At 40.9% G+C, this 25,979-nt stretch overlaps 1 protein-coding gene across 5 annotated transcripts in view; it reads right to left on the bottom strand.

Moving 5' to 3' along the window:
* Window positions 1–25,979, bottom strand: part of THRB (thyroid hormone receptor beta) — a 174,394-nt gene that overhangs the window by 120,243 nt on the left and 28,172 nt on the right. The window contains exon 1 of one of the 5 annotated variants that reach the window (XM_083405117.1): window positions 21,234–21,392. The exons of the other annotated variants lie outside the window; for them this stretch is intronic. The gene's annotated coding sequence lies outside the window, so the exon portion shown is untranslated. Of the gene's footprint in view, window positions 1–21,233; window positions 21,393–25,979 lie in introns of those variants that run through there. 5 annotated transcript variants of the gene reach the window in all.

Genomic DNA, 25,979 nt, shown 5'->3' with positions numbered 1-25,979 from the left:
CACTGCTAGTTAAATTTTGAATAAGGAAACAGAAGAGGATATCAGAGAGGGATTGTGATGGGGGCTATTTTATAGCGTTTCAAGCTAAACAACTTGACCAGAGTAGTTTGGACTTTATTTAGAATGGGTTGGGGTGAGGTTCATAGCTGTCAAGTGTCCCTTATTTGGCGGGAGAGTCCCTTATCCCAGCGCCATGTCCCGCTGCTGTCCCTTATTGATGAGGCTTCGTTTGGCTGCTGGCTGGGCTTTCTGTCTTTGGCTCAGAAGGGCTCAGAAGTTGAACATACCTGTGCCCAGAAAATCCCTTATTTTGGAGAGCTGGCTTTTGAACTCACATTCCAAAGCTTTGCCCCTACCACCAAATATCAGAACGATCATAGGGCAAGATTGATGATGTTATTCATTCTTCCTTCCTTCCTTCCTTCCTTCCTTCCTTCCTTCTCCAATCAATCAATCAATCAATCAATCAATCACCCTATACCCACAGGTTTCAGGGCAGTTCACAACATAAAAATCACAAAATAAAAATACATAAAAAATAAAAACAAAACAAAAAACCAAGCCATTAACCCCCAATAAAGCTTGAAAAGGAACTACAATAATATAGAGATATAACTGTTTTGTTTTGCTTATTAAAGTAAACAAATGGTAATGGATGAGATCAAACTGCAACAATGAAGTGGGTTTTGCTTTTGTTTAGTTTTTAGTGAAAACGCTGTTGTGTTCATGTCCTGCTAAACATCTGGTTAACCACTACGAGAGAAGAATATTGAACTTTTGTTCTGATCCATCTTTTTATGGATGTGTGGAGAATAACTTAAAATATGCAGATTTACCATTATGACGGTGTTCCAACTGCAGGCATGTTAAATGTTCTACATAAGCTATCAAATAAAATTTAACAAGGACACATGGAAATGCACCAGAAAGGGAGGGGGTGGGAAACCTAACTAACTAAAAAGCAAAAGGGAACAGGGAGGATTACAGGCGAGGTAATGGCATTTTCGAAAAAAGGATGTTAGGATTTATAGCGAATAACAAGCTGAACATTACTCAACAGCGTGATGCTGGAGCACTGAAAACATGCAAATTAGGGTGCTTAACAAACATATCCCTATGTTTACTTCATTCTCTTTGGGCAATTACCAAAGGATTTATCAGTAGTGGAATATTTATGTTTCACAGACTGGAGAGGGTTGGATTTAAAAATATAAATCAAAGCCATTGTTGTCCCAGTGGTGGGAGATTCCAGGGGTTTCAGGTAAGCACCCAGGGTTTGTGTTTCCTTTTGGCAAAGCACAGACTGTGGTGTTTTTAGGTTATATGGTTTATTTACACATATATACAACCTGAGCCTATGGCGGAGGGGTACACAACATCAACACCTCCAAAGGCCTTGTTTCTCCCATGGCCACAGCCTCAGATTCAAGCAGAAATCAGTCATAGCTTTCTCTCTGCCTTACCAGCCTGCAGCCTTTTTTTGCACCCAGCTTCTAGCTCACATAGCAGCAAAACACAGCAGTAAAGGTAAAGGGACCCCTGACCATTAGGTCCAGTCGTGGCCGACACTGGGGTTTCGGTGTTCATCTTGCTTTATTGGCCAAGGGAGCCGGCGTAGAGCTTCCGGGTCATCTGGCCAGCATGACTAAGCCGCTTCTGGCGAACCAGAGCAGCACATGGAAACGCCGTTTACCTTCCCGCCGGAGCAGTACCTATTTATCTACTTGCACTTTGATGTGCTTTCGAACTGCTAGACTGGCAGGAGCAGGGACCGAGCAGCGGGAGCTCACTCCGTCGCGGGGATTCGAACCGCCGACCTTCTGATCGGCAAGTCCTAAATTCTGTGGTTTAACCCACAGCGCCACCCGCAGTACTCCTATTTTATCTTACTAAGAGATGAGAGGGAGGGAGGGCCCCACCTATTTGCCATCTGCCACAGAGCCCCCTTTCCTCTGTCCAAATGGCCCCTTACCTGTCCTTTATTTCTCTTAATGGCCCATCTCCCAGGTGATCACCTCATGAGGAAGCTAGCTTGATTTACATTTTAACAGTTGCTGGGATTATAAGGATTAGAAGTCTGGCACCCACAAACTCATAATGCTATATGTGTGAAAGAACTGTACGGGATGGGCAGGGGGGAGGGGGAGATGGTAACTCTGCTAGATACTTAATTTCCTGACCGTATAATACATACTGAAATATGACCTGAAGTCTGTAGCTCAATTAACCCACTGCGTGAGTTTTGAGTTCTCTACATCGGATTCACGGATTGTCTTGGATTGGCTGGGATAACCTTTTTGAATTATGCACTTTTAATTGTTGCTTTGTGCTTCTGAAAGAATTCAAGTTTGGATTGTGTTATTACTGTTGGCCTAATATTACTGTTGGCCTAATATTATGGATGTATGTACTTCTCAACGGCATGGGACTTGCAAGAACATGCAATCCCTGGAAATTTTCCTTACTGTTGGAGGTACATTGCCTGAGGAACATGGACTCTATTCCTTTACTGTTGGACTCCATATCCCACTCCCACCAATTTGCTCCCCTTTGCCTCTCACAGGCCCTAGAATGTTGTGTTTCAAGAGTTGAAAGTCCTGTTCCCATTGCAGATAAAACCTGTTGAGACTAACTTCGAAATAAAAACTTTTCTTTCTTTCTTTTTGAGATTTTGATCTATAAAAATAACTGGGTACAACTAGAGTTTTTTCCAAGTTGGAGCTAATAAGTGTTAATTAATATAATTGTTATAATGTGACTCTAGCTAGTCTAAACTTCTGTTCCATACAGAATGCTAGCAGAATTCTTAAGTATAGGAACGCACACAGCAACAACACTCAAAGCCAACTGGACAGAAACCCAACTGGTACTGTAGGATTCTTGCACTAGTCCAGGCATAGGCAAACTCGGCCCACCCCACCCCCGATGTTTTGGGACTACAACTCCCATCATCCCTGACCACTGGTCCTGTTAGCTAGGGATGAGGGGAGTTGTAGTACCAAAATATCTGGAGGGCTGAATTTGCCTATGCCTGCGCTAGAACTTCCTTGCAAGTACCATAACATTGATCAATATAGGCTATTCACTAAGGGGCAATGCCCTGGAATTCCAGCACAGCTCAGAGAAAACCCATAGTTATTATTATTGTTTTTTGTAGAGAAGCGTTTAGTGACATTAATACAATCCACAGTGAAACCTTCCTATTTCTATTACGTAAGCTGCAATGCTAATATCATTTTCCCCCTCCACTACACTTTCTACTTCTCATAATATGAATCTGGCACCTTCTCTTAAGAGCCTTATTTGTCACAAGGCAGCAGCGGTGACAAGTCTGTGGCAGACTTGTACTGCAGATTATTCCAACCTGAACTGACAACTACACTCTATGAAAAAGATTGGATTCTAGTTATAATACAGCAGAACCAATGATATGTGGGAAAGTGAGATGCCTGGTACCTCTGGACTCCACTTATCAGAACAAATGAAATTCAAAAATGTATCTCATTATAGTTCTTCCTTTATCTTTGATGCAGTAAAATGAGTTTCCCGCTCTAGATAGTCGGCCAAGTACCCAAAAAAGCAAAGCTGAAGATGGAAAGGCTGCTTGGCCCTGATGCTATAGCAGCATCAGAAACATCCATGCTGCTACAAGATTTAATATCTGCAACAAAAACGAAAAACTTTACATTTGCACTATATAAAACCCTAAATGGAGGAAATATGATTTAGAATATGATCAACAAAAATGGAGTGAAGATTTAGGGGTACAGATAACAAATGATATATGGGAGTCAAGTATAAAATCAACAGAAATAGCCTCTATGGATCTAAGACTAAGACTTATTCAACAGAAAATAATATTCGGACTCCAGCAGAACTATACCAGAAGAAAATAACAAGTGCAGACAAATGCTGGAGATGTGGGAGTAAAAATGCGAACTTAGTACATATGTTGATTAGCTGCCCAATGATAAGATCATTTTGGTGCGAGGTGAGGATATTTATAGCAAGAGAAATAAAAATAAATTGTTATTTAGGGGAACTGAATTTAATTCTAAATTATATTCCGGAAACGTGTGAGATTTCAAGGGTTCAAAAAAATTTGATGTACTGTGCTATATTAGAAGCAAAAAAACTTGTTTTGAAAAATTGGAAGAGCCGCAAAAAGATTCCATTGAGCACATGGATTGATAATATGGACAGATTAGCTACATACAAACGACCCAAAATAAGAATGGATAGATATGAAGAAATTTGGAACGAATATTTAAGCGATAAGGCGGATAGTGGTGGAAAGTAGGGGGAAGAGAGAGAGGTGGGAAAATATTGTTAAAAAAAGGTGTAGTCATAGGTATATCAGTGTATTCAAATCTGAATTGTCAAATTGTGTTATTGTTGTTATTATGGTTTTTGTTGTATGTCTCCTTTGCGGTTGCTGTTTGTATCGAAAAAAATGATTAAATAATATATATATATATATACGAAAGCATATATATATATATATATATATTAAAAGATGGTCCTCTTTAATCCAAGTTTTTTTTTATAAAGGTAACTTTTTTGTTGAATGAAACATGAGGAAAATTCACCTGAGCTTAGCTATGCTGGAGGATGAGTAATACACAAATATTAAATAGGCGTCTTTCAGAAATAAGAACCAGAGATCTAATGAAATCTTGATCTCATTTTACTTTAATCCACACTCATCTCTATTTTCATAATTTATATGAAAACATGAAAGCCTTGCAGTATTATCTTCGTAGATTATTCAATCTTTAGGAGTCTACTTCCAGCCTCTAAAATGATTTGATTTCTAAGAGACCAGGGATGTGTCACAAAAGCGGACCTAACTGAGAGCTATCACTCACTCAAAGCACTACGAAAACTGCCTAATATTCAGAATGTAAATGCCACGGAGCAGGAACTGTTTTTGTTTAGTTAGGCACTTCTACAGTTTTTCCTCCCTGTGCTTAAAAAAAACACACACCCCAAAACAAACAAACAAAAAACAGCTGCAAGAGGCTGAAACTGTGAGCAAAGGACATTCAAATCACACAAGCAAACATACCGGTACATACGTTGCTTTTCCCAGGGAGGGGGGGGGGGAATCTAAAGAATCATAAAATTCTCCTTCATGTGTAGTTTGCCCTGTAAAGGCTGTAATTAGTAATAGCAGCAGAAGTTACTTACACTCAAAGCAGTTTTTTGACACGTAGCATACATGCATTCTGAATTTAACAGTTCCTGCAAAGGACTGTGGCTCTACTACTAGAACCTGCATTGTAAACTACGAAGCATACTATTCCTAGCTGGTCCTATTATAATAATAATTTATTATTTATACCCTGCCCATCTGGCTGGGTCTCTCCAGCCACCCTGGGCGGCTTCCAACAAAGTATTAAAATACAATGGTCTGTTAAACATTAAAAGCTTCCCTAAACAGGGCTGCCTTCAGATGTCTTCTAAAAGTCTGGTAGTTGTTCTTCTCTTTGACATCTGGTGGGAGGGCATTCCACAGGGAGGGCGCCACTACCAAGAAGGCCCTCTGCCTAGTTCCCTGTAACTTGGCTTCTCGCAGTGAGGAAACCACCAGAAGGCCCTTGGTGCTGGACCTCAGTGTCCGGGCTGAACGATGGAGGGTGGGGACGCTCCTTCAGGTATACTGGGCCAAGCCCGTTTAGGGCTTTAAAGGTCAGCACCAACCTTTCATAAGCCTGTTATCAAGCTGCTATTTGCTATGCAGGCCTTTCCCTCAGTTTCCCACATCACCATTCTTTTCCCCCTTTCCCCTTGCACTAGATGGGCACATACATCTTGATGACAGAAGGGTCCCTTGCATTGCCTGATGGTTTCAGGATTATGTCTTTGTATTCCATCATGTGGTAAGGCAGGGGCGAGGAACCAATGCCCCTCCAGATGTTGAAGGTGTACAAGTCCCCGCATCCCGGATGGTTAGCCATGTTGGCCAGAGAGGATGGGAGTAAGATCCCAACAATATTTAGAGGTTCAGTGGGGCTTTCTGAGCTATAGGCAATGATAACCAAGACTCGGTTTGGGATTAACACTCGTATTCTGAGGTTGTAGTAATAATACTAATACTAATAATAATAATAATACAGTGGACCCTTGGTCGTCAAACGTAATCCGTTCAGGAATTGGACTTCCAAAACATTCGAAAACCGAGGCGCAAAGGGTTGTTGGCAATTTCCATTAAGAAAATTGGAAAACGTGCCCCGGAAGCGTGTTTGAAAACAGAAGTATTTACCGTATTTTTCGCTCCATAAGATGCACTTTTTTCCTCCTAAAAAAGGGGGGGGGTGTCTGTGTGTCTTATGGAGTGAATGTGTGGTACCTGGAGCCGAATTGCCCAGGGGGCGAAAAGCAGATCGTGCTTTTTTTTTTTTTTTTTTAGAAAGAGGGAAGGGGGTATTGAAACAAGGCAGCTGATCAGCTGATCAGCAAGCAATCGGGAGGGAGATAAGGGACACTAGCGATAAAGGCGGCTGCCTGGGAGGGGGGAGGTAAAAGCACATGGATCCTCAGGATTTTAGCATTGGATCACCCCAAATTCACCATCAGATCACATAGCATGTTCATGGCTATCGCCTGCACCAAAAAATCACGCATCCATTGTTTTGTGGGGCCACAATGGCGCAAAAATGTGGTTACAAAGCACGGGTCCACATGGATCCTCAGGATTTTTGCATTGGGCTACCCCAAACTCACAGTCAAATCACATGTCTGTGGCCACAGCATGAACCACAAAAATCATACATCCACTGTTTCATTCAGAATATTTTTATTGTTTTCCTCCTCTAAAAACTAGGTGCGTCATATGGTCAGGTGCGTCTTATAGAGCGAAAAATACAGTGCTTCCGGGTTTCCGGCATTCGGGTTTCGAAACATTCGACTTCCAAGACTCTTGAAAACCGAAGTTCCACTGTAATAATAATAACAAGTTATTATTTATAGCTGGCCCATGAGAGTCCTCATATCAGCCCTAAAAAAAGTTAAGATTTTGCGTAGTGTCCACATCACACATCCAATCCTCCTTACCCTTTTGTCCCCAGTTCAAGTCACCCAAAGCCTTGAATGATGCAGGACTGCACAATTTGGAGTTGCTGCGCTTATGCAACGGTCCCAGATAAATTGCTGCTCCACTCTAACACTCTTCTCCATCATGGACCACTGGAGCCATCGTTTTTGTACACTTTACCTCAGCGTTGTTAGCAATCAGTGTGGTTAAGCAATTCTAAGCAATAAACAAGAAAAACAAATAGACTACAGCAAGGAAAAACTACCGGGTAATTTCATGCCAAGGATGTTTATAGTTTCTCTCAGACAAGCACCTTTTATACCATTATTCATGAGAGCCAAAGTCAAGACTAGCCATGCTTGTCCTCCAATAAACTGGTTTGGAGACATTGCGTTCCATTATAAAGAGCGTCTAGTTGCCCAATACCTTCAACCGTGTGCCGCAATCTGTGTACCTTGCTCATTTTTAAAAAAACTCACTCCAGGGAGAACATATTCTCCAGCGTCTTCCACAGGATCAAAACCAAACTATTCCACATGACAGTTCCAAATCTGGGTACAATTCAATCCCTCGCTGTGTACTCCAAAGAGCACATGCGGGCATAAATTGCGTAGTCGTACACTGCTCCCAAATGAAACGTCATCCATCCTGCCAACTCCATCCCAACCTTCTTGCTCAGCAAGGAAGCTCAAGGTAGAGAAGACACATCAAAGGCCTGCTGGAGGCGGCTCTTACCTGCTGTCCTGACCCCCCCCCCCCTACAGACTTTTTGCCTGGACAATGGAAAAAGATAAAAAGAAGAAGAAGAAGAAGAAGAAGAAGAGTTTGGATTTGATATCCCGCCTTTCACTCCCTTTAAGGAGTCTCAAAGTGGCTAACATTCTCCTTTCCCTTCCTCCCCCACAACAAACACTCTGTGAGGTGAGTGGGGCTGAGAGAAGCTGCATGTGGAGGAGCGGAGACGCGAACCCGGTTCCCCAAATTACAAGACTACCGCTCTCAACCACTACACCACACAATTCTCTGTCTGTCAGCTATTCACGCATTAACATTCAACTATTCTATTTTCTATTTTCTATAAGCCAAATTTTTCCAGTCTTCAAATCCAGGTATTACAAGTTGTTGTTGTTGTTGTTGATTGAATTTATATACCGGCCTATACCCAGGAGTCTCGTGGTGGTTCACATAATAGAATCAAGATATAAAACGACAGAATACCTGATAATAATAAAACAACAACTCAATAGCCCCTCCCCCCAAAAAAAACACATTTAAAAAGGGCATAGGATGTAAATCAGTTCAACCAAAGGCCTGGTTAAAAAGGAACGTTTTTGCCTGGCGCCTAAAGGTGTATAATGAAGGTGCCAGGCGAACTTCCCTGGGGAGAGCATTCCACAGACGGGGAACCACTGCAGAGAAGGCCCCGTTCTCGTGTTGCCACCCTCCGGACCTCTCAAGGAGGGGGTACATGAAGGTGGGCCTCAGAAGGTGATCTCAGGGCACAGCTGGAAACCTTCCCTTTTTTTGCAGGAAATTCCCTTATTCCAGCGTCGTTTCCTGCTGCTTCCCGCTGCTATCCCGGAATGTTAGATATCCCATAGACTGTCCCCAGGACAGGTGAGGCTGCTGTTCCCTTATTTTCAAATCTGAAAGTTGACAGCTATGTCTCAGGGTCCAGGTAGGTTCATATGGAAAGAGGCAGTCCTTGAGGTATTGCAGTCCTGAGCCATTTCAGGCTTTATGGGTCAAAACCAGCACTTTGAATTGGGCCCAGAAACTAATTGGTAGCCAGTGCAGTCGGACCAGGACTGGTGTAATATGCTCAAACCGTCTTGCTCCAGTGAGCAACCTGGTCACTAGCTGTTTCTGAAGTTTCTGAACCGCCTTCAGAGGCAGCCCTATGCATAACACATTGCAGTAATCTAACCCTGAGGTCACCAGAGCATAGACAACAGTAGTTAGGCTATCCCTATTTTCTCTTTCAGATAAAAAGTGCATAAGAAGTTTCCAATCCTTAATAAATGTCCATAATGATTTTTCTCTAATTAAGCACGCTAACACTGCCATCTACTAAGTCCAATAATGTTATCAACTACTCCGCCATAGAAGATAGGGCTATAGCTTTCCATCTTTGTGCATAGAACAATTTCCAATTATCATATATTGGAATAATAGTCCACCGTCCTCAAGCACTTTGAAAACAAACAGCTTTCTCTGCGGGAGGGAAATTTCTCCATTTTTAGGAGGATTTCCTCCCCTCTCCACAGCTTTCAGGGGACTCCCTGTAAAAAGGATACTCTTGTCATCTGACTGGTACTAAATCACATTTTCAAAGGACACTGCAACTGTTTGTCAAATGGAAGTCCAAATCAAAAAGAAGTGTGTATATTTGATCCATGTGGAACATAACACAGACAGCACAACATAAGACAAGGTACAATTGTCAAGAGGCTCGTATCAAAACTGTATAAAAATCATTGATTTGCAGGTGCTGTACTTTCTGCTTTTTTTATTATAAATGAGCTAGTCCAAAGAAGCTTCTTTAAAAGTTAGAATTGATCTGTGAGAGAGTTTTTAATTACAGTTTAATTTCAGAACAGAACAGCACGAGGTGTTTGCAGGCTTTTTCAATGGTGTTTCGGATACACATGATTTCACATAAACTCGCAGTGCCTTGGAACATAACCTCCCCGTAAATTGGGAGTTGCCTGTATTTATTCCAAATAATTTATAAAATTTATAAAGGACTTACGTAGTCCAAAACACTTTAGTTCTTTTCATCCCAGCAATCTTTTCCATGTGTAAATGATCCAAGTTGTACCCAGATCTACTCCAAATCAGAATAGCTTTACTATTAATTTAAACGGAGGAGATCAACTTGCACACAATTTTGGGGAAGACTGTCTACTTCCATGGGAATTAATGCTTGATTCCGACGCATCCAGGAACTCCTTGTGCAAATCTGGGACCAGATATGCATGGAATTCAACTCAAAGTTGAATAAACCTTCTGCCTTTTAAAGCTGAAATACACATGGAGCTTCTCACATTAAAATAAAAATTTTAAAAAAGCAATGACAAGTGTATATCTAAATTTGTAGATAGAATTCTAACAAAAGAAACTTGAGTCTTTTTTGGAACGTATGTTTAAATGAGCATAATGCCTGAACAATAGACAAGTCATGGATTCCTTAATCGCGAAGACAAAGCAACCTTCAATTAAGATGAAGTAATTCTAAAGCAAAATAGTGTAGTCGTTAAAAAAGAATCACCCACTTATTTTTAAAAGATAGTGGACAGTCCTCTTTTTTCTTTGCTGGTCATTCAGAAGTGTCAGAACATAGATAAGTGATACACCAGAGAATCAGTTTCCAGTGGTCTCCTCAGAACTTCCAGTTGCTGGGATTTTTGCAGACTTTTTCACTAGATATAGTTGGCTCCTTCCATGTGTGTCTTATCTTCTTAAGCAAGAGTGTATTCATTATCACTGAATATAGATTAGTTGTGCCTTGACTCTTATGACATCCTGAGAACACACTCGTTCTTTATAAATTTAATCATGTACAGCCACCTACAGAGAATCATGGGGTGGATAATTATCTAAGTTTCTCTGTCACAGTATCCGTTGCGCCAGTCATGAAGTGAGATGAGCGCCGCAACCCCATAGTCACCTTTGACTGGACTTAATTGTTCGGGGTCCTTTAGCTTTTTGTTGTTGTTTAGTTGTTTAGTCGTGTCCGACTCTTCGTGACCCCATGGACCAGAGCACGCCAGGCACTCCTGTCTTCCACTGCCTCCTGCAGTTTGGTCAAACTCATGCTTAGAGAACACTATCCAACCATCTCGTCCTCTGTCGTCCTCTGTCGTCCCCTTCTCCTTGTGCCCTCCATCTTTCCCAACATCAGGGTCTTTTCCAGGGAGTCTTCTCTTCTCATGAGGTGGCCAAAGTATTGGAGTCTCTTAGCTTTTTACCTTTACCTTATTCACAGTAGACCCACTAAAATCAATGAACATTATTAAGTTAGTTCCATTAATATCAATGCGACTACTCTAATGAAAACTTAGTCTAATGCAACCCAAAGCATTGGAAGCGACCTCAAAAGTCACCTAGTCTCCAGCCTCTGTTTAAAAACTTCTATTGAAGGCGAGTCCATCTAAATTAAATTAAATTAAATTACACTAAATTAAAATTATGAATCTGTAAATAAAGCCTGCTGAAAATATCGGAGCCTTTGATTTAGGAACATGATACGCTATCTTCAAAAGCAATGAGCTCATTTTGTGACTTAACCTCCACTTGCTATTAATTCAGTGGGCAACAGGGGTGAGCTGCCTATTATACTTTCTGGATTCACAGCAAAATCCTTTAGATGTTCAATAAGCCTCAGTCCTTACACACACACACACACCTCTAAAATCAGATTTTAGATTTTGCCATTAAAGATTGGAATACTATAAAGTATCCAATTTTTCAAGCCATTTATCATTTTTAAGTCTGCATGAGACTCTTCTTTCCATTTAATAGTCTACATTTTTTCTCCTCTAAGAGCCTTTTCAAATCATCTATGGAAATGTCTTTAATTTGTGGTCTCTGATCCACCCACACTTAGCTCTCTTTCTTTTAGAAGACCTTGATCTATTAGTGGAACCCCATTTCCAAGCAAAGTAAAAAGAGAGATTTGCTTCATAACTGTTTTATTGGGAGGGGGAAACCTAAGAATTTTACTGACAATTATGTACCAAAATCTATGTCCCAGCTACCTATAATGATACTGCAGAACAAGGGGGGAAATTACATGCCCCAGATAAAAAGGGATTGTTCTAATTCAATGGATTATATGATTGCTATAATAGCCTGACACAAACACATCATGGTACTTAGTCATCATTCTCTCGATAGCTAATTAAATTACGATTATTAAACAAAATTGGGTGAGTGCTGAAATCTATTGGTCACACCAAATAGTGTCATAAAAAAACAGTTTCCATGGAAGCAATCAGTTCCAAGTTTTACATTTTTGCAATGTAAAATCATGCAGCAACGACACCCAAGCTGGGCTCTGTTCTTCAGTGGTGGTCTTATGTATAAAAGATCTGAGCCAACAGTTTTCTTATTAAGCATTTGGAAGATGCCCTTTCCCTCAATTTCCTGCGTCTCAATTTACACCACATTTTTCTTCCTTTCTTCAGCACAGTTTCTTCAACACGGTGCCTTTTCAGAACGCAAAGTAAACTATCAACAAGCCTGGCCTGAGACATTTGGGCACCTGAGGAGAACCCCAAAAATGGCGCCCCCTCTGCTTGCCAGGGAAGGAGGGGTGAGGGAAGAGCTACAACAGGAACAAGAGGGGGAATAAAAATCTACACCAGGAGGAAAGACAGAAGGAGACCAGCAGCTTATCCGATTCACCAGGAGACCGCTGTAAAGGTTGCATTGGGAGGGCTGCTGAGGAGGAGGCAGATACAATCTCCAAGGAGAACCAGCCATGGTTTCCACCACCACAGCGGCAGCAGACAATGCATTCCTTGGAGGCCAGATCTGCTGCCCCTGAGGATCCTGCCACCTGACCTTGCCTCATGGTTGGCCAACTCTCTAGTAATACTACATTTAGGGCACAAAAAGTACTGTATAACCAATCGATGTGTGGGCAAGCAACCAAACAAGGTGTTCCCATGTGTGTCGAGGAGTTTCCTACTCCAAGTAACGGTAACATGTCAAAAGTTCTACTTTAGGCTCATGCCTGGGCTGAATCTAGACACATCAAAGAAGCGTTTCAATTAAACGCATTGTAAACTCATACAGGGAAATCTGGTTGGGAAAGACAGGACTCTACAGCGCCATCTGGTGCCATGGTGTTATATTGCATATACAACGCATATACAGTGGTATCTCGGGTTACAAACACCTCAGGTTACAAACACTTTGGGTTACAGACTCCGCTAACCCGGAAGTAGTACCTCAGGTTAAGAACTTTGCCCCAGGATGAGAACAGAAATCCCGCGGCAGCAGTGGGAGTCCCCATTAGCTAAAGTGGTACCTCAGGTTGAGAATGGTTTCAGGTTAAAAACGGACCTCCAGAACGAATTAAGCTCGTAACCAGAGGTACCACTGTAAAATGCTTTTTCTTTTACCAGTCCAGCTGAGTCCCTGGTCCACTAAAAGCACAGAAGAGAAAGCTGAGATTCGTTCTGTCACCTATGATATCCTTCAAGAACTCCTGCCCTCACTTTAACCTGCTTTAAACTCTTTCAGTATTTTAACTTTTGAAGGTTTTAAAGGAGGGCTGTGATTCCCCCCCTCGATTTTACTGTCTTATCTTTTGTAAACCACTTTGAGGGTTTGTTTGTTTGCTTGTTTTTACAATCAAGCAGTGTATAAATTTTATGAAATAAATAAAAAATAAACTGGAAGATGATACTTTCTTTCTTGTCATGCTTACAGGCATGTTGCTTACTAACAGGGTCCCCCCCCCCCCATCTGGAACTCAGTTCTGGCACTTCTCAGGTGGGCACCCATTGCCATGATAAGAGAACATGAGAGGCGTTCATGGTGAGTTCCGGCACCTCTTTTTCTAGAAAAATAGCATTGCTTACGAGCAACAGGTCTATTGTTCACAGTCAACCGTTATCTGATTGGAACTAGCCAAAAACTTAAGAGCATTAATGCAGACACAATGAGAGATGTTACAGAGGCAATTGAGACAGAGGCTCTTGGGTACCATCTTGGGAGAATTCGGTTAAAACTGAAGCTCAACCACGAACTCGCTGGGGTTCCTTGCAAACCTGTTACTTTACACGCCTAACGTACAGGCTCAGCATCCACATATTCCTTCAATGTAGACTGGATTCCTTTCTTTCTAGAGCTGCAGAATGGTAACCAGATATTAGGAGGAAAGAAGAATAGCTGGGTGTGACTGTAATGCATTGCCAGTGATGGGAGCCTCTACATGAATTAACTGTCTTCCTTTGTGAAGGCAACGGGCCACTTCATCATTAGTGAATCATCTAATCTCATTTCCCAAGAAGAACTCATAGGCATATTTTGTCAGATGTATTCTGAAACCTGTCTTTACATTGTTCTCTTAATAGTATATAATTTGCTACATAACCCCAAATATTTCAGTTGTGTGCGCCATGGAGAAATCCCATCAGGAAAATGTGCTACTTCTGCTGGAGGCTACTTTCAGCAAGTTGCTTGCTCTAATTTGGCCTCCACGGTAACTGCATACTTGCTGGAAACTGCTTCCTGAATGGAGTTTTTGTTCAGGATTCATTTGTTCAGGAAAAGGAAAAACACTCCGTAGTAAACATATGGCATTCTCTCTGTTCGTTTTATGTTTATTGGGCAAGGCCGGAGAAAAACAAGCAAGCAACTTTCTTTAAGTAGCTTCCACCATAAAAAACACTCCTCCCCCCACCCCCGAATGATCTTCCTGCAGTACTACAAAACTGAAATATTGGATTATGCAGAGCAAATGATATAGTATTAATTGACATGTTTCTGAAGGAAGGTGGCAAAATATGCCTAGCAACTCTTCCTGATAAGTCAAATTTGAGTGTTCCTTAATGACAGAGCAACTAATAAAGCAGAATGGCGCTTGGACAATCCAGTATAATTCTACCACTAATGCACTATTATTGTGTCAGCGACATGTCACAAAATACACCTGCAAAAAACACACACACCAAAACTAAACATAAAACCAGTCTGGAGGGTCCCACTGCCATTGGAAAGAGCAGCTTTGAATCCAGGAGCTACATCTGCATCAATTACAGCTCTGAACTAGCATTCTGTACCTCTGGTTAAGAACTTAATTCGTTCTGGAGGTTCATTCTTAACCTGAAACTGTTCTTAACCTGAGGTACCACTTTAGCTAATGGGGCCTCCCGCTGCCGCCGGAGCACGATTTCTATTCTAATCCTGAAGCAAAGATCTTAACCTGAGGTACTATTTCTGGGTTAATGGAGTCTGTAACCTGAAGCGTCTGTAACCCAAGGTACCACTGTACTTTGTATTATGTATGTGTGGAAAGGAAGCTGCAGTGTCTCGACAATCTGTAGGGTTACAGTGTCTACTGTCTCCATGTCATGGGAGCTAACTCCTAGGGGTCTCAAGGCCCCCAATAAAATATTTGAGAGAGCTCCCACTGCCGCAGCCGTGTTGATGAGCATTGCCATTCAAATGGTGTGTGTGCACTGCGTCATGTGATCGATTATGCGGGATGGGGCTTACCTGGGCCCCCTCAATATTTTATTCAAGTTGGCACCCTTGCTCCATGTTTACATTGTCAATGGGCATTTTAGATCAGGTATTAGCAATGCTGTGGATTTAACAGCCACCAATGAAAGAACAAATACAGTGATGTAATGAATATACAAGAACGTGCAAGAAACAAAAGTATTACCAGACTGCTTTTCAAACATACTGTTGTTGAAACAATAATATATGATATCAAAAGGGGAAATATCATCGGGTGGGTGTGTACTTAGGTGATTCCGCATTTGTTATTGGAATCCATGCCTGGAGGTTGTGTGTGTGTGTGTGTGTGTATAAGGTGAATAAAATATGAGTGATTTTTTTAAACATAAAAAACCCAACTGCTAAAAAAGGCAACCTTGATTGTGAATTATTATGCACATGCCTGCTTAAAACCTTTATATTTATGAAAGCAATTTTATGGGGAGTGTCAGTGTTGAGCTGGTGTTTTGAATAAAAGCACAAGACAATACAGAAATGGAAAGTTCAAATATAATCAAGGTATAATTCAGGGAGAAAAATGTTTTTAAATGTCTCCCGTGCAATTATTTTAAGCGCAGCACTCAACGTGAGCCGTGATGCCTTGTTACATAAGGTGACAGAAATTATGACTAAGCACGAGGGGAACGACTACCCCTGCCAAAATCACAGCTGAATTATAACAGCACAAGATGAAGTATGAGTTTGTGAATGCAATCCTAAAAAACTCTTTTAATTCAAAAGCAGAGCAACTGACTAAAGTGAAGCTCAAGTATAGTAAATGGAAGTTCGGAGCATGTTGTTGAAGTGGTAAATTCAATGCAGCTAAAATTAGTGTAAGTTAGGGTTGGGGGAAGAAGTCAGTTTTGTTTTGCATTGTAGTTATACACTACCTGACTTGCACCTTCTTGAAACAGTGTGCAAAGCACAGCTATCCCTTAAAAATCTGCACTCCTCTGAATTTTGTGATGTGGTTCACCAACCAAATAGTATGTACAAAAATGCATTTCTTTGATGGGATTGCATAAACACCCAAATATAAAGTGACGATAGCATGCAAAAATGTGTCATACTAGGGACATTGCTTGCAAAAATGTGTATACTGGCATTGAAAAATGTGTGTGTTGGGAGAAATGTCCATTTGACCAATGCAGAGTTCAAAGTGATATTTGTCTTTAAAAGGTTCTCGTTCTTCCATTTTCACTTATGTGGAATTAGATGGTTTTCTGAAAAGCAATTTGAAAGTGAAAAGGAGCAAGAAAAGTAAAATGCCCCGTGCAGCATTTCACAATGCCAAATACGTACATTTACTGTGTAATTGCTTGTGGTATGTTTAAGGTATCACATACTCAAAATGAGCAAGTGTACTCAAAATGAGTGAGTAAAGTATTCATACAGTCCTACTTTCAAGATTAAGATGATTTAAAGCACAATGTACTTTATATATCATAAGTGTTTATATTGCTGCCATTTTGCTTTTAACAAGTATTAGCAAAACAACTTGCCTCTTTTCTGTCTCGCCCAATTTCAAATGAATAATCTGGTTTTGTCCGCTCCTCCGCTGTCACCCTCCCTAATTAAATCACTGTATTGTGTGAAATTGGCATCTGCAACCCAACGATGAAATCATGTGATATCAAATTGGAATTGCATAATCAGAAAATATTCTTGCCCTCCAGGACTTGCCATCTTCACCCCTAGGTCTTGCTCACCAGATGTCAGTAGCATCTGGCAAGCAAGACTTGCAGAAGTCACTGCCAGCAGTGAAAACATGGAATATTATGGCAACTCCAGCTCTCAAATAACACTATTCATACAGCTAAAAACACAGAGCAACTAGGGGTGGGTGAGAAATCAATATATCACCCAAAGCTAGGTTGAAGTCAATATTGTGATTATCAGTTTCATAATTTTTGACCTGGCAAAAGATAATGAATCACACACACGCTACACAAAAATCACAGCATGGGAAAAACCATGAAGCCAGCCACTGCTTCTCTTGATTCTTGCAAACCCAGTTAACTCTGCCAGCTCTGGTCTTCCCTGCCTCGCGCAGGGAGCAGCAAATCAAAAAACCAGGTGCCAGCAAAAATCACGATGCTAGAAAAACCGTGAAGCCAGCCAATGCCTGTACCATCCTTATTTCAGACAGCGTGATATATTGGTATATCGCAAAGTTCAGCTGGTGACATAGCTGTCAACTTACAGATTTGAAAATAAGGGACCAGCAGCCTCAAAAATAAGGCATCAGCAGCCAAAATAAGGAATTTTCCAGGCACAGGTATGTTCAACTTCTGAGCCCCTCTGAGCTAAAGGCAGAAAGCCCAGCCAGCAGCCAAACGAAGCCTCATCTGTAAGGGACAGCAGCGGGACATGGTGCTGGATAAGGGACTATCCCGCCAAATAAGGGACACTTGACAGCTATGGCTGGTGATATATTGCGATGCTGAAAACCAGGTATCGCCCAGCCCTAATAGCAACCATTTTCAACATGGAGATAGGGAAGAACAGTACGCCATACATTGGAAGGTACCATTTTTCACGCTAACCTAAAGGACAATAAGCTTCTCAGGATGCAAAAGTATGCACCTCGACTGACAGCTAGTACAATGAAGCTACCACCATCCTCATTTGTCCCTTGCTTTTGCCTCTAATTTCTGTTTCCAAAAAATACCTTCAATGTTTCATCCCTATTGCATTAAAAGCATATAAAATGGGGGTGGGTGGTGCCAGACTCTTCTAGACCTAGAGAGTAGCAAGCTGTATGGAGCGGGCTTGAACTCAAGGATGGAAACAAGAAGGGAAGCATAATTTCGTGCCGTTGTTTTTTAACTTTGGCACACACTTTGCTGTAAATTGAAGTATGTAAATATGGCTGGTCTCATATATCATAACTCACTGCAACTCCAGACATGACAGTGGCATGCTGCAGTCATGGAGGAATTTTAAACGGCAGTCAAGCCCAAACTAAACTGAAGCATTATGCTTAATGCATAACTATATTGCAACTCTGCATAATGAACGTGACAAAAAGGGTGGATCTTCTTGAGTTAGTAAATGATGCTGAATACTACTCTGCATTAAAAGTGACACATTGCTTTACTCAAACTTAACAGAACTATGCAAGCGGATCAGCACAACTATTAAGTAATTGTTATTATTCACTCCTCGCAGAATTTTATCACCAAGAGACCTAAATAAAGCCTAGTGATTCTTCTACAAACAGCAAAAGGCATGATCAGTAGATGCTATATTTACAAGCTGTTTGAAAAACAACCCGTGCCTTATCTACATTTTAAAAACTGTATGTTTAAATTAATTACATTGTAAATACAGTCGTAGCTTGGAAGTCAAACAGCTTAGTTCCCAAACATTTTGGCTCCCAAACGTCGCAAACCCGAAAATGAGTGTTCAGGTTTGCAAATTATTTATGGAAGCCGAACGTCCGGCGCAGCTTCTGTGGCTTCCGATTGGCTGCAGGAGCTTCCTGCAGCCAATCAGAAGCCACATTTTGGTTTTCGAACGTTTTGGAAGTCGAACTGACTTCTGGAACAGATTCCATTTGACTTCCAAAGTACAACTAGTATAGATTTTGCATCCCAGTCAGATGGGCTGGGTAATAATAATAATAATAATAATAATAATGAAGAGGACGTCCCTATTTTCATCAGTGAAATGCTGGAGGGTATGAGCTTAGTCATATATACCAGTGCAAGGGGTGGGGGACAAGTAGTAGGTCCCAGATTCAATTTCTGACTTTCCTAGCTTAAAGGATCAGTTAACAGGTGATGGGAAATACCTCAGCCTCAAATCCTGAAGAGCTTCTGCCATTCAGAGCCCTGAGCTATATGAACAAACAGGCAGGCCTGGTTTAAGGCAGGTTTCCATGTTCCTATGCTCCTTGCCCAGCTTACAGAAGAGCGAGATGTGCCTTCCCTGAGACCCCAGAGCTAACTATTTTCTGGTTCCCATTCAGTTCTTGTACCCTCTCAGTTCTAGTACAGTGGTACCTCAGGTTACATACGCTTCAGGTTACATACGCTTCAGGTTACAGACTCCGCTAACCCAGAAATAGTGCTTCAGGTTAAGAACTTTGCTTCAGGATGAGAAAAGAAATCGTGTTCCGGCGGCATAGCGGCAGCAGGAGGCCCCATTAACTAAAGTGGTGCTTCAGGTTAAGAACAGTTTCAGGTTAAGAACGGACCTCCGGAACGAATTAAGTACTTAACCCGAGGTACCACTGTAATCGTTTTTTTAAAAAAACATTATCAGAAATGAATGAGCTCTTAAACATGAAATAATAGTGTTCCACTTAAACTAAGTTTGGCTCTGGCAAGAGAAGTAATTAACACTGGTTTCTAGTGTGCTTTCATAAGTACTTTCACATTTAGTTCTTCAACACGGCCTAGGGGAATCTGAAAGAAGACGGATTCGAAACACTGGAAAAAGAGGAAGAAATTCCTGCTACTGTCCACAATGAAGAATAGTATTAATTTCGTCTTACCGTTGCTAGTAATAACATTGAGGTGAATCTTAATGTTCGCCAAAATGAAAAGATTAAGTTAAGCACATTTTTAAAACCAGCAGATCCAGAGTCTCCCACATGCTGTGGGCACAGAGGAAAATACCCATTTACTTTAATGGAGGAGGCAGCACCATGAGTTTCTGGGGTTACCCTCTCCACAACAGGGAAGAAGGGAAAAAAATTATATAGTCTGAAACACCAGGCTGCAATCCAGCAAAACACACACATATCCAGACCCCATGACCTAAATAGTCATTTCGCAAATATAACATGGAAAAATCTGTCTGTACTTGTGGGAGTCCCTTGCTAGATTGTGACTAATGGCTGCAGTCACAACTCTCTCTCCTCCCCTCTATTTCAACTGTGTTCAAACAAGCAGTTTGAATATTTCCAGTCACTGTAAAGTGGTGCTATCCACTCATATGGTCTACTCTGTTCTCAGTAAGCCACACCAATCCACACAGCACATGGTATCACAAGTCCATAGCATAACCTTTTTAGAACTTCAAACAACCTTTCTAATGCTGTCTATGAGCATTAAAAATAAAATGCAGGCTCACAATGTTTCCTGCAGCAGGTAACTAGTCTTACCAATATTTTAAAATACATTTGAAATGTTGTTGTTTTTTAAATCGGTTGTTGTTAAATCAACTGTTGTATTACAGGGAACCAGGCAGAGGGCCTTCTCGGTAGTGGCACCCGATGTCAAGGAAATAAACTATCTGACTTTTAGAAGACATCTGAAGGCAGCCCTGTTTAGGGAAGTTTTTAATGTTTGATGTTGTACAGTGGTACCTCGGGTTAAGTACTTAATTTGTTCCGGAGGTCCGTTCTTAACCTGAAACTGTTCTTAACCTGAAGAACCACTTTAGCTAATGGGGTCTCCCGCTGCTGCCGTACCACCAGAGCACAATTTCTGTTCTCATCCTGAAGTAAAGTTCTTAACCCGAGGTAATATTTCTGGGTTAGTGAAGTCTGTAACCTGAAGTGTATGTAACCTAAAGCGTATGTAACCTGAGGTACCACTGTATTGCATTTTTAATATTTTGCTGGAAGCCGCCCAGAGTGGCTGGGGAAACCTAGCCAGATGGGTGGGATATAAATAATAAATTTATTATTATTATTATGTTGATGTTGTTGTTAGAATTTGTATACCTCCATTCATCCGTATATCTCAGGGTGGTTCACAATATAGAATGACATTATAAAAAACACAAAATATTTAATAAAAATACGAACGAAAACGTATACCTATAATTCCTTCTCCCACAACCCACTCGAAAAAGGGCACAAGGCCTGGTTGAAGAGATATGTTTTCGCTGATGCCCTTTCTAAAGCAGAGGTCTAATAATATAACTGCATCGGCAACAGTAAAAATCGTTTCAAAGCCACACAATATTCTCCGCTCTCTCAGCTTGCTTTCACACCTTTCATTACCTCTATCAGTCGGAGTGAAAAAATGAGTCAGCACAGCAGGATACTGGTAAGCGGAAGGCTGGTCTTCCCTGTAAAGTTGATGATGCAGCCTGCAACATGTGGGGACTGCAGCTGTATTCAGTCCCTGCCTCTCAGCAGCGGCTGAAGGGTAATGAACTCCCTCTTCCTTCTGAGGGAGTCAAAAGGAAGCTCATTTTTTTCGGCTCAGCACCAGCCACCAACTACTGCCACAAGTCACATGCTTCCCTCGCCAACCTGTGAACTCTGAACCAGCAGTAATTTCTGAAAATTAACTGCTGGTGCTCGATATCTGCCTGTCCTACGATCAAATTAAGAAGCAGTAACGCTTGCTCTGTTTATCTAGGTGTGGAGGAAAACTCATCACATGTCGCAAGCTGGAGGGTATTTTTAACGTTGTTAAAAATCGTCCTGGTGGGAATTTAATATTTAGATTCTACCTATTGAGTTCTCGAAAGAGCAGGGATTTGGAAATTCAAGGAAGATGTCAGAAACACATAGGATGTCATTAATGCGTCCAGAATTTCCCAGACAAAAGCCAGGATTTTCACTTTCTGAAATATGGCAACCCAGATCAAATTTATATCAAGGGCCAACCTAAGCAACCCTTAGGTACATTCCTGGTTATAACTTCGATTTGCTCCCAGGGGTTTCTTGTTTTCTTCAGGAAGAGGGGTGGATATACCGTATTTTTCACTCTCTAAGACATACTTTTTCCCTCCTAAAAAGTAAGGGGAAATGTGTGTGCGTCTTATGGAGTGAATGCAGGCTGTGTTGCTTTCACTGAAGCCAGAAAAGCAATCCCTCTTGCTGCGCAGCAATCCCTCTTGCTGTTCTGGCTTCAGGGATAGCCACACAAAGCCTCTTCAACAACATTTGATTCAGAATATTTTTTTTCTTGTTTTCCTCCTCTAAAAACTAGGTGCGTCTTATGGTCGAGTGCGTCTTATAGAGCAAAAAATACGGTAATTGATGCTGATGCTGATGTGATGTAAAGCTTCACTTGTTCCACTGCAGTCCTTCTGTGTACTTGGCATAGATTTATTTTATCTCTTTCCAGTTGAATTCACATACAGTCAAACCTCGGTTGCCAAACACCTCTGTTTTTGAACGTTTCGGCTCCCGAACGCTGAAAACCTGGAAGTAAGTCTTCCAGTTTCCAAACGCTTTTTGGAAGCCGAACATCCAACACAGCTTCCGCTTGAGTGCAGAAAGCTCTTGCAGCCAATCAGAAGCCGTGCCTCGATGTTTTGGAAGCCGAATGGGCTTCCGGAACCAATTACGTTCAACAACCAAGGTTTGACTCTATAGTGGTACCTCGGTTTAAGAACAGTCTGGTTTAAGAACAGTTTACAAACTCCACAAAACCAGAAATAGTGTCCCAGTCTAAGAACGGAATCCGAACGGTAGAAAGGCACCGGTGGCAGGAGGCCTCATTAGGGAAAGCGCGCCTCAGTTTAAGAACGGATTCGGTTTAAGAACGGACTTCTGGAACGGATTAAGTTCATAAACTAAAGTACCACTGTATTGCCTTAATTACTCTTAATTATCAGTTACATTCCTCAAGAGTGGCTTGGAATAATTAAAACCACAAGTTCATAATAAAATAAAATACAAAGCAAGCAGTATAAGATAAAAATGGAGACAGGCTCGACAGACAAAAATAAGAATCAATAGTTAAAACACGAACTACTCAGTAAGGCCAAAGCCTGTCAGAATAAAGGAGCGCTGGTCTTGAAACTGAGGGTGGCAAGGCGGCAAATAACCCACAATGTGTTATTTGGGAAACTAATAATGTGTTATGCGGGGAAACTCAGCCAGATCGGCGGGGTATAAATAATAAATTTATTTATTTATTATTATTATTATTATTATTATTATTATTATTATTTGACGGATGTGCTTGATGCCTGCCTGATGGTTTAGACCACAGCGCCACCCGCGACCCTATAGTATAGGAATACTATGTTGGTGTTAGTGTATGCATGGGAGCTGAATGTAGGAATAGTAAAAAAGAGGTAATAATTTATTTGTGTGCCTGTATGCATGAGAGAGGGGGAGGGGGAATTGGTAACGAACACTGTAATTGTTACAAATAAACAAACAAACAAATAAAATACATCTGTGAATTTTTGTGCATCTGTTCTTGGAAATCTACATTTACCCCCTTCAGCAATAAGCGTTTAAAAAGTAATCATAGTGGACTTCAGAGACAATCACCTTCATATGTTTTCAATGTCTGAAGGAAACAGTTTATTCAAGCCTAAGTGCGCATACTTAAACATTCTCTCAAGGGTTACGTGCAGACAAACGGAAAACAAAATTTGGAGCAGCACGAAGCATAACTCATTATGTAAAGTTATGAGATACAGTTTGTTACATGTTTGATTACCCAAGACTTTTTATAATAAACACATTTATTTTTATTTTTAGCTTGCATCACTGGCAAATATGGTAGCCTGCAAGATTTACTATGTGGCCTGGAGCCTGAATGCACTGCAGTGGTGTTTATTTCAATGTCTACACAAGAGAAGTGGAAAATGGAACATGTACATTGGCTTTTAAGGAGCGCTCTCTGGGGAAGACCAAATAGGAAAGCTCTGCAAAAGAGTGTTCCAAGTACTAATTTTAAGAAAGCAAATCTCTGTCTGCTTTTCACAGCAGTATACAGTCTTCTTCAGTCTATTTCAGATTGCGTACTAGGAGACTCTGCCATCGCTTCAAAAATGACCAGGGGTTTGTCAATATGAAGATGTGCAATTTTGGACAAGCTTACCTAAAATACAGCTACCTATAGTTCCTTGTAATATACAGCTTCAGGGGACAACTGCGTAAGTCTCAGGATGGATAAAAATCAATGATTCTTTTTTTAAAAAAATCATTTTTTATTTAAATTGGATTTTTTAATTTTAATTGGATTTTTAAAATAAAATGCTTTTGGAGGGAAAAAATCATTCTCAAAATAGTTTTCTATTTAAGTTACATTTTGGACAAAATAAAAGAATTAAAAGGCAATGTGTGCTGAAACTCAGTCTAAGATTTGTTTTTTAAAATCAGTTAGCAAACATGGATACATATGTTATAATGTTTTTGTTTTAAATAAATTGTTTAAATTGTTATTAAGGAAATGACTGTTTTCCTCCTTCCAATAAAGTACAGCAGAAAAGTTGTCCAAATAGAAACAGTTAACTTATTAAACCTCACAATAATTTCATAATTATCTGCCTATGTATTTCTGATAGTATAACCAAATCAGTAATTTCTGATATAACTGTAAAAACTACTCTGGAAATTCATTATTCCAAATATGAAACCTTCCTCTGGTTGTAAATATTAAGATGATACCAGCAAGAATGAGTCTTTCTGGGGGGGGGGGGGATGATTTAAATCAAGTCTTACTGACTAGTGATTGAAATTGTGATTGAAATCGATTTGATTTAAATGAAATCCGCCCTGGTAAGTCTAGAACAAGAGTGAGGACTCTCAAACCTTGAGAGACCCAAATGCAGGCATAGGCAAACTCGGTCCTCCAGATGTTTTGGGACTACAAGTCCCATCATCCCTAGCTAACAGGACCAGTGGTCAGAGATGATGGGAGTTATAGTCCCAAAACATCTGGAAGGCCGAGTTTGCCTATGCCTGCCCAAATGCAACCCTCAAGACCTTGCTATATTGTCATCTAACTACACCCCTCTCCCTGAATTACGCCTCTCCCCAGGCTCTACTTCACACCCTCCTTGGGTACTTTTCCCTTCCTGGAATTGGGACAACGCCTGTTGCTTGCCTCGATGGAGACAGGTGTAGAAACCTCTCGACTTTTGCGTGGCTGAAAATCTGCTTACGATGCAAATATGAAAGTCACATCTATTTCCTCTGCCCACTTTTGCCTCAGACCACTTCTTCCATGGGCATGAGGTCCCCAAAAGGTGGTCCATGATGGACCGCAGCCCTCAGGCTGAAGAGCGGTCCCCCATCACCCTATCGTACACTAGTTTTTTCATGGCGCGATAGTGAAACCAGAGGCTGAAAAACATCGGCCTACCTAATTTTGTTTTCAAATAAGGCCTCTGTCAACCAAAACAGAGTAGAAGAAAATTAAGCTTGGTATCTCAAATGTTGTTAGATGAGCCTTTATAAATAAATTGCCAGTACCAATAAGGGAAGGGAGAATCTTGCCTAAAGCTATTTGGCAAGGTCATATAATGGGTAGTGAAATCCAATGGCTACAGCATAGGAGCAGATGAGTACAATTTTGTCCCTGATGGGCTGAATGGGTGGCCTTGGCCAAGGTCCAGTCTCTCTGCCTCAATTTTCTACCTCACGTATTTGAAAACTACATGGAACCACCACTGAGGAGGGTGGGTCACCTGTGAAAATTAATAGAATCAAACCAGTATGTAAATAACTCAATATATAAAGATTAGCATTTGTCACTGTGATCAGGAGACCTTGAGATGGTGTGCCTGGAGTTATACTAACTAAACAATGCAAAACATAGCAATTTGGGCAGAATTAGGCACTTTTCAGTAAACAACTCTTATCCTGATTTTCCCATGCAGCAACAAAGCTAAGTAATATTATTGTTATTTGTGTAAGATCATGTAAGAGCTGGTGTGGTAGCATTTACAAACTGAGGAACTTTGCCTGCTTAGACCAGGGATCAATCCCCCAGTCAATAAAAACACTATACATCCTATTATTGCCATCCCTTTAAAAATCATGAAGAAA

Source organism: Podarcis tiliguerta (assembly GCF_965153285.1).
Source record: "Podarcis tiliguerta genome assembly, chromosome: 12".
Lineage (NCBI taxonomy): Eukaryota > Metazoa > Chordata > Lepidosauria > Squamata > Lacertidae > Podarcis > Podarcis tiliguerta.
Note: the sequence above shows the minus strand (reverse complement) of the source record. Positions and strands in the feature narration are given on the sequence as shown.